Raw genomic sequence first — 8,413 nt, 5'->3', positions numbered from 1 at the left:
ACATTAATATCATAAAACCATATCAATACAAAATAAAATAGTCATCATATTACAGTGATCTTGAATAAAAGTACGATTAATAATAAAAATTAGTACAATAATCTGTAAACGATTCAAATTGACCTGCTTAAGAAAGCAAACATCAATTAATATGATTAAATAATTATTTCATTGTAGTAGAGTCTTGTTCGTTGTTGTTGTCTGGTACTTTTGATGTAGATGGTTGATGATGTGGATTAATTAATTTTCGCATAATTTAAGTCACATTTGGTTCGTCCTGTAGTAGGGGTCGAATGACCGGTTTTCATGTTTGGTTCACCAGTTCTTTTGTGGGAGGACATATGTCACCGGTAAAGACTATGTGGGGAGTGCTTCAGCCATGACTGGGTAGCACTCCTCAACTTTCGGTAGAAAAGGGGATTTTTTCACTAGTAAGGAGTTACAAGGCCCCTATAATCGATTACACGTGCATCAGACATGTGTCAATGGTGTAGGACCTCCCTTCTCAACCTAGAAACACCTTTACTTGGTCTTCCATCCACATAGGACTGACCTAACTTGAAATTTCTTGTTGTGTACACATTCAACCATGGCCTACAGGGTTAATCAATCCTCAAAACATTGAAAACACAGTCTTGCAAACCCCTGGGGAGTGCTTCAGCCATGACTGGGTAGCACTCCTCAACTTTCGGTACAAAAGGGGATTTTTCACTAGTAAGCGATTACAAGGCCCCTGTAATCGATTACACTTGCATCAGACCTGTGTCAATGGTGTAGGACTTCCCCACTCAACCTAGAAACACCTTTACTTGGTCTTCCATCCACATAGGACTGACCTAACTTGAAATTTCTTGTTGTGGACACATTCAACCATGACCTACAAGGTTAATTAATCCTCAAAACATTGAAAACACGGTCTTGCAGACCCTTAAGGAGTGCTTCATCCATGACTGAGTAGCACTCCTCAACTTTCGATACAAAAGGGGATTTTTCACTGGTAAGCGATTACAAGGCCCCTGTAATCGATTACACGTGCATCAGACCTGTGTCAATGGTGTAAGACCTCCCCTCTCAACCTAGAAACACCTTTACTTGGTCTTCCATCCACATAGGACTGACCTAACTTGAAATTTCTTGTTGTGGACACATTCAACCATGGCCAACAAGGTTAATCAATCCTCAAAACATTGAAGACACAGTCTTGGAGACCCATGGGGAGTGCTGCAGCCATGTCTGGGTAGCACTCATCAGTTTTTGGTACAAAATGGAATTTTCTCAATGGTAAGCGATTAAAAGGACCTTGGAATCAATTACAACAACATCTGTTTATTAAAAGACCACTGCACGAACTCAACTCTCAACCTAAAAACACCTTTACTTGGTCTTTCATCCACATGGGGGTGACAAAACTACACATTTGTTAGAACAATCACAAAGGATGAATATTAAATAATAATACCAAACAACAAATGGAATGAAAATAACAATCACAATTAGAATAAGCACTTTCTTTATTAACAATCAAATTAAATGTTCCAAATACAACTATCCCTTCTTGGGCATGTACTAAATACTGCACTATTCAGAAATTACATAAGTCAATCAAGTTTTGGACTATATCCAGTGTAGGGAGTTCTACAATGTTTGCTTTTGTAACGCTTTCGGCGTACTCCTTCCTTCATAACGGTTTCATGGCTGTAAATTCCTCCCTCATATGCAAAGTCATTGTAAATTCCTCCCTCACAAGGCGTAGTGTAACCACCGTCATCTTTACTCTTCTCTTCAAGCAGCTCAGCCTGCAATGCAAATAACTCTTCTTGAAGTTCTTCAATTAAAGCATCTTGTTCCTCTAAAGCCGCATTAATAGCTTTTTTGTGTGTTTCTTATTAGTTGTTGACTTTTTTTGTTTCTTCAAACCCTCTCCAGTTGGATTAATTGATGCTTTCACAGATGCCTCACTCATTTCTTTCCTTGATGCACCATAATCATGAAGCATCTACAATTTAATCACAATGAACATTGTATAGAACCATTCATTCAACCAAAATTAATAAAATAGTGAAGTACATACCACACTCGTCTCCATTGCACGTTTGATGAACTTGTCACCTACATTTATATTCATCCAATGCAAAATTCTTGGGTATTTATGTACACAAACATTAGAAGGAAGGAAACGATCACAAAACCAAATCTGAAATACATCAAAGACGTCATAATTAGTCATCTAATTTCACTACCAACAAACAATCCATGTAAATAATTTACCTGCAACACGTATACACAACCATCCACAAAGACAGTGGTTGCACCTTGTCCTTTATTCCACGCTATACAAGCTTTGCATAAACTACTAAATAGATAATGGTACACTATACGACCCCAACAAAAAGTTCCCAAATCACTTATTCTATATCAACAATTTCAAACAAAATTGGGAATATTGTTCTGGTGAGATTAGGTAACAATACCTCAGTAATTCCTACCAAAATGTACAACCTACAAACATCTATTGAAGGCAACTCTTTGTGTTGTTTCAAAATAAAATCGTATGTCAAATCCAAGTCATATTTTCCATTACCAAAGTACTTCTGACAATGACTTTTTCTAAGTTTTTTTTCATTCAATTTAATCTGGTCACCAACTAAACCCAACCCTAAGCTTAAGGTAACATCTACTTCCTTGAATTCAACAAATTTTTCTCCAAAACTAAAACCACTTCTCTCATCAACCCATCTAATCAATAAATTGCTCAAAATATTCCTACCAATCTTAAGGTTATCATGTAGTTCTAAAAACCATCCAAATTGCGTCTTCGAAATAATGGACTTGTGCTCCTTACTCAAAATTTCATTCAAACCAGCAACAAACTTGGTTTTCAATGAATGACGAACAAACAACTGCACAAAAAAAAAAAATATTTGTTAACATTAACCAACACAACTCAAAACCCAAAACCAACAACCACCAAAATGACCACCAAAAGCCAAAAACAATAACCCAATCCCAAAATACAAATACTGAAAAAAGGAAAAAATACATTACCTTGTTCGAAGTAGCAATGTCACCGGACGAACCCATTGCATAAAAAAAACTCACAACTTCGACACAATCGACACCGAACAGACCAACCACAGAGATTGTTGAACGTAAGTTGCCCAAATCGCGAACTCTAGAAACAAAAGTAGCCTTCAAATGGGGCCACCGATGACGGAATTTATTGAACGTCGACGAAGATTGTTGAACGGGTCGAGAGAGAGATTTTTGAACGGGTCGAGAGAGATTCTTGAATGGGTCGAGAGAGATTCTTCAACGGGTCCAGAGAAAACTTCACCAAATAGAGAGTGAGAAGTTCAAATGAAGAATGAAAACCCTAAATTGGAAAGAGGAGACAATGCTGAATAAAGAAAGATAATTTCGGAATATTCAAAAAAAAAGACCGACCCCTTTTCAAAAATAGATTTTAAAAAAAATATTTAAAATGATCCAATAAAACGTTCAAACGTTGTCAAATTTTTGTTAAAGTTGGGTTGTTAGAATATCGCAATCCGTTGGCTAATTGTCTTATCGTCCCTTTTACTACTCAATGATCGGACGGTCTATAATATTCAATAGTGAAAAATAATGACGTTGTGTCCAAATGTGTCAACTGAATGGTAAGCATAGTAAGTTAGCACCAATTATATTTCCATTCTCAAAATCCAAATTAATACAAGGAACAAGTAGTAATTATCTTACTTATAATCATTCTCAAACATATAATAAAACACAATATATCTTACATATCTAATAACATATACAACCCTACACATAATATTTTTACATTCCCATTTTTCAACGGCTAGGAAAACTACCACGGAAGAAGAATCACCTTAGAGGATTCAAGTGTTTTATTTGTCCCTGCAACACACCATTTTAACCAAAATATTAAATAATAATTTTAACTCTTTTAATTACGATTCTGAATTCTGACGGGGAAGCCACCCACCATGAAAGAAGTGAAGTAGCCACCGTACTTGGGTTCCGCCACGTCGGAAACCACCTTAAAGCGTCTCAAAATCCCGGCCACAATTCGTTTCATTTGCAAGAACGACATTTCCTTACCCAAACAGATCCTTGGACCAGCCTGAAACACGGGATAAGTAAAAGCATCCACGGCCACGAACTTCCACCTGCCTTCCACCTCCTCCCAAGTCAGCCACCTCTCCGGCCGAAACTCCGCCCAATCCGGCCCCCAAATCTTCTCCGACCTCCCCATGGCGTAAATATGATACGTCACCCTCCACCCACTCTTCACCAAACTCCCATCGGGTAAAAGATCATCGCGCATGGCCTCTTTCGAGTTCGCCGGAACGGGTGGGTAAAGCCTCATGGTCTCACACAACGCCGCATGCGTGTAGACCATGTCTTTCATTTCCTCACACACGTGTGTGTACACCGTGTCTTGCTGCGTCACCTCCTTTAGAACCTTCTCCTCCACGTGCGGGTGGTTCGAGAGTAGCCAGAAGAACCAGGTGAGCACCCCTGAGGTTGTGTCCCTCCCCGCGATGATAAAGCTGAGGATTATGTCTATAACGAACTCTTCGTCCGAATGGCCTGAGCATAAAAACCGTGACAAAAGATCCACGGAATCTAGGGTTTCCTTTTCCCGAAGCTCCTTTTTCTTCTCTCTTATTATTCTCCTTGCCAAATCCTTCACTTCCGACACCGCTTCCTTCAGCCGCTTCTCCGAGCCTAGGTTAAGGACTTTTTTGGTTTTCCATATCAGAGGGAACGCCGCGTGTAGTCTCTTACTGCAGATTATTGTGGCGTCGGTTATGGCGGTGGTGAAGGGGGTTTCCCGGAGGAAGCACTCCGGGTCGAAGCCGCAAGCGATTTTGCAGATGTTGTCCAAGGTGAAGCGTTGGAGAGTATTTTGGAAGTCTGAGATGATGGTTTTGTTCCGGGATGCGTCATCGAGAAGGGGCAGAAGGCGGTCGGAGAGCTGCACGTCGACGACGGTTTCGATGAACTTGCGGAGGCTCTGAGTGCTGAATTCATGGCTGGATATTTGGCGTTGAAGTTTCCAATCGGGGCCATCTGCGTTGAAAATTCCCTGGCCGAGAAAATCGTCAAGGGCGCATTTGAAGGTTGGGCCCTTCGGGTAGAGTGGGAAGTTGGTCTTGAGAATGTGTTGTACTACACTAGGATTAGCTGTGAAGAGATGGCGGGAGCCGAAGCCGCGGTGGAGGACGAAGGTGGAGGAGGGGGAGGCATGGAGTATGTCGGACGTCCAGTGTATGCGTCGATGCTTGTTTGCTATGATGGACGGCACTGAACCGATGATAGGATAGACTTTGGGAATTCCGGTGGTGGTGGCAGCGGGGGGCGTGGAAGAAGGAGGAGAGGATGGTGATTTGCCTTTAAATACTATTGTGGCTAAGAACCAAAGGGGAGTTGCAAACAGAAGAAGTAAACAAAACAAAATTTCAGATTCCATGTTTAGCGAGTTAGTGTACTCAATCACGTGATCCTTTCTCTGCTAAATGTTCACACATTCGCAGCATCTTTATACTCACCAAGTGCTTCCTGTTTCGAATATGGAACTAATTTTCAAATTTTAAAAATTTTACAAAGATGGATAAGATATGTTTATTATTTCAGGTTGAAAAATAAGAATTTGTCTTTACAAATATGGGTTTCGTTATTTTTATTAAAGTTATAATTCACATTATGACCTTTTTTCTAATAAAATTGTGTCTTTTAAGCAGTTTTTTATTTATTTTATGGAATCCGTGCTTCTTGTATGATGTTTTTGTATTATCTTGTTGATCTTGGCCACCCTTTTGAATTTGTTGTCTCTGTTTAGCTTTTCTCTTGTTCCAAGTTTGTTCCAGGGTTAAACAACTTTAAAGAATAGAAAGAAAACATGCATATAGTTCTTGGCTCGATCTCGACTTTGCATTGCAGAAACCTACTTCTCTTACTGACTCAAGTATCTCTTATGAAAAATTATGAGAAGTGGAATTATTCAAATAGCATGATTTTTAAGCGTAGTAGTCTTGTTTTGGTATGTTCTGAGGTCAATTTAGCTTTAGTACTGATAAACACGTGGTGGTTAGATTATAGTGCAACTACTAATATCGGTGTTTCAATGAAGGGATGCATAAGCTACCGAAATCCAACTAATTATGAAAGATGGATCTATGTGAGAGATGACAAATCAGTAGAGGTGGAAGCTATAGGAAATTTTAGGTTATTATTGTGCACCAATTTCTTCATGGATTTGAAAGACACTTTTGTTGTGCCATCATTTAGACGAAATTTGGTCTCAATTTCCTATTTGAACAAATTAGGATATTTGTGTTCATTTGGAAACCGTAAATTCAAATTATCTTTAAATTCAAATATTGTCAGAACCGATTCACTTTTGGTTAATGATAACTTGTATATGTTGGATACAATAACTTTCTATAGTAAATGATTCAATACATAATCGTTTTGGTACTAAGTGTAAAATTGATAATATTGATTGTGGCACATTTTAGTACAAACATTTAGGTCACATCTCTAAAAATAGAGTTGAACGACTTGTGTAGATGAGATTTTGAATTTCATTAACTTCACAAACTTTGATGTTTGTGTTGAATGCGTTAAAGGTAAATAGACCAAGACATTGAGACTAGGTGTATATAGACCTACAAACATCTTATAATTAATAGATACAAATATTTGTGGCTCATTCCCTACACCTTCATGGGGTGGTCAATAATATTTTATATCATTCATAGACGATTATTCTAGATATGCATACCTATATCTTATTCATGAAAAAGTCTCAATCATTGGACACGTTCAAATCTTTTAAGGCTTAGTTGAGAATTAACTCGATAAATTCATTAAGAATGTTAGATCTGACCTGAAGTAACGAGAAACACTAGAAGGGGGAGGGTTGAATAACGTTTTTTTAAATCCTTTCTGGAGCTAATATTTGACAATTGTTGATAGAGATTGGGTGATCCTCATAAGAAGCTAAGTTCTTAATGTATAAACGTTGTTCTAATAGCCACATTTATAATTCTAGTGTTTATTTAATCTCTGTAGCGTTTAGGAGAAGTGACTCTTAGAGGAGTGTCTGTTGATAAGTGTGCATGCTAATGATGTACTTTTCGCACATATGATTATTTGAAAGTCAAATGTTTGTAAAGCTAGGACATGACACACATACTTTTTATGCCGGTTCATTCAACTGAGCTACGTCCAATTCTCCTCTAAAATAACTTGAAGGTTCTACTAGAACCGAGTATATCACATACTCTTGGTTGTGTATTATTATTTATCACTCTTGGTATCCCTAGACATTCCTAGTATCTTTTCAATACACTGTCTCGTTGAGTTTAACCCACTCCTAATTGTCGTTGTCAACCCAGTAACCTTCATTATCGTGACTCTGACTGAGTTTTACCCACTTCTAGTTGTGCAATATTCTTCACACTAGTATAAAAAGTGGTTACTGACGCGTCATATAAGCTTCGGTTAAGAAAAAACCGAAGCATAAAGAAGTATATACCTCGGTTTAGAGAAACCCGAGGTGGAAGAAGCATAATGCATCAGTTAGCTGCAGAACCGATGCCTATCCTTCTGCATGACGTCCTGCAAATCAGACTTTTGGCTGACAACTTTTTAGAAAAGGTCCTATTGCATCGGTTGGTAGCAAACCCGATGCCTATAGGCTTGCCACGTCCTGCAACCCCACTGCAAACCACTCAGGACTGTGGTATTGCGTCAGTTAGTTGGTGGAACCGAAGCATATGTTTGGAGCTAAGACATCGGTTAGTTGAATAACCGAAGCATATCCTCACTCCCACTTTTTCGCATAGCCACTTAACCTATTATGAATCTTCTTTCTTCCACTTCCGTTATGCATTTCCTCCCTCTACTGCATTTTCTCTCTAGCCATCACCACCTATTGAACCTCCATTTTCTTCCTCGGCTGAACCTCCGTTTTCCTCCTTCCTCGCAGCCTCTCTTCTTCATCTTGTACAACTGAAGTTTCTCCGTTCTCCCTCGCGGCCTTTGTCCCTACAGTTGTCGTCGTCGTCGCCCCGGTTGCCGTCGTTGCCCAACTGCCACCGTCGTCGTTGGTGCTTCTTCCCTATTTTCAGCTTAAGGACGAAGGCCGCTCTTGCCTTTCTCGCTTCTTCATAATTATTGATTTCGGTGTTTGATGCACTTTCGGATCTGGTTTTTTAGCTGGATATTTTCGAACATGTTGGTGCGCCACTGGTGGAGCATTGCTTGGCTGGTTTCAATAGTTCAGTTTTTGCTTATGAACTGTTTGATTAAAGGTCTGAATGATATTCAATTTTTTTGTTTGTTCTTGAATCTACATTTCTGTGTTAGGTCTCCAAGTTTGCTTGTTATGTGGCTTAAG

The 8,413-nt window shown here is 39.0% G+C and overlaps 1 pseudogene; it reads right to left on the bottom strand.

The window, feature by feature from the left end:
- Positions 1-3,643: 3,643 nt before the first annotated feature.
- LOC124834279 (cytochrome P450 94A2 pseudogene) lies at positions 3,644-5,527 on the bottom strand (annotated as a pseudogene).
- Positions 5,528-8,413: the final 2,886 nt, after the last annotated feature.

Source organism: Vigna umbellata, chromosome 8 (genome assembly GCF_029865625.1).
Source record: "Vigna umbellata cultivar VRB3 chromosome 8, Vumbellata_1.0, whole genome shotgun sequence".
Taxonomy (NCBI): Eukaryota; Viridiplantae; Streptophyta; class Magnoliopsida; order Fabales; family Fabaceae; genus Vigna; species Vigna umbellata.
The sequence above is the reverse complement of the archived record's forward strand: the minus strand, read 5'-3'. Positions and strand labels throughout refer to the sequence as shown.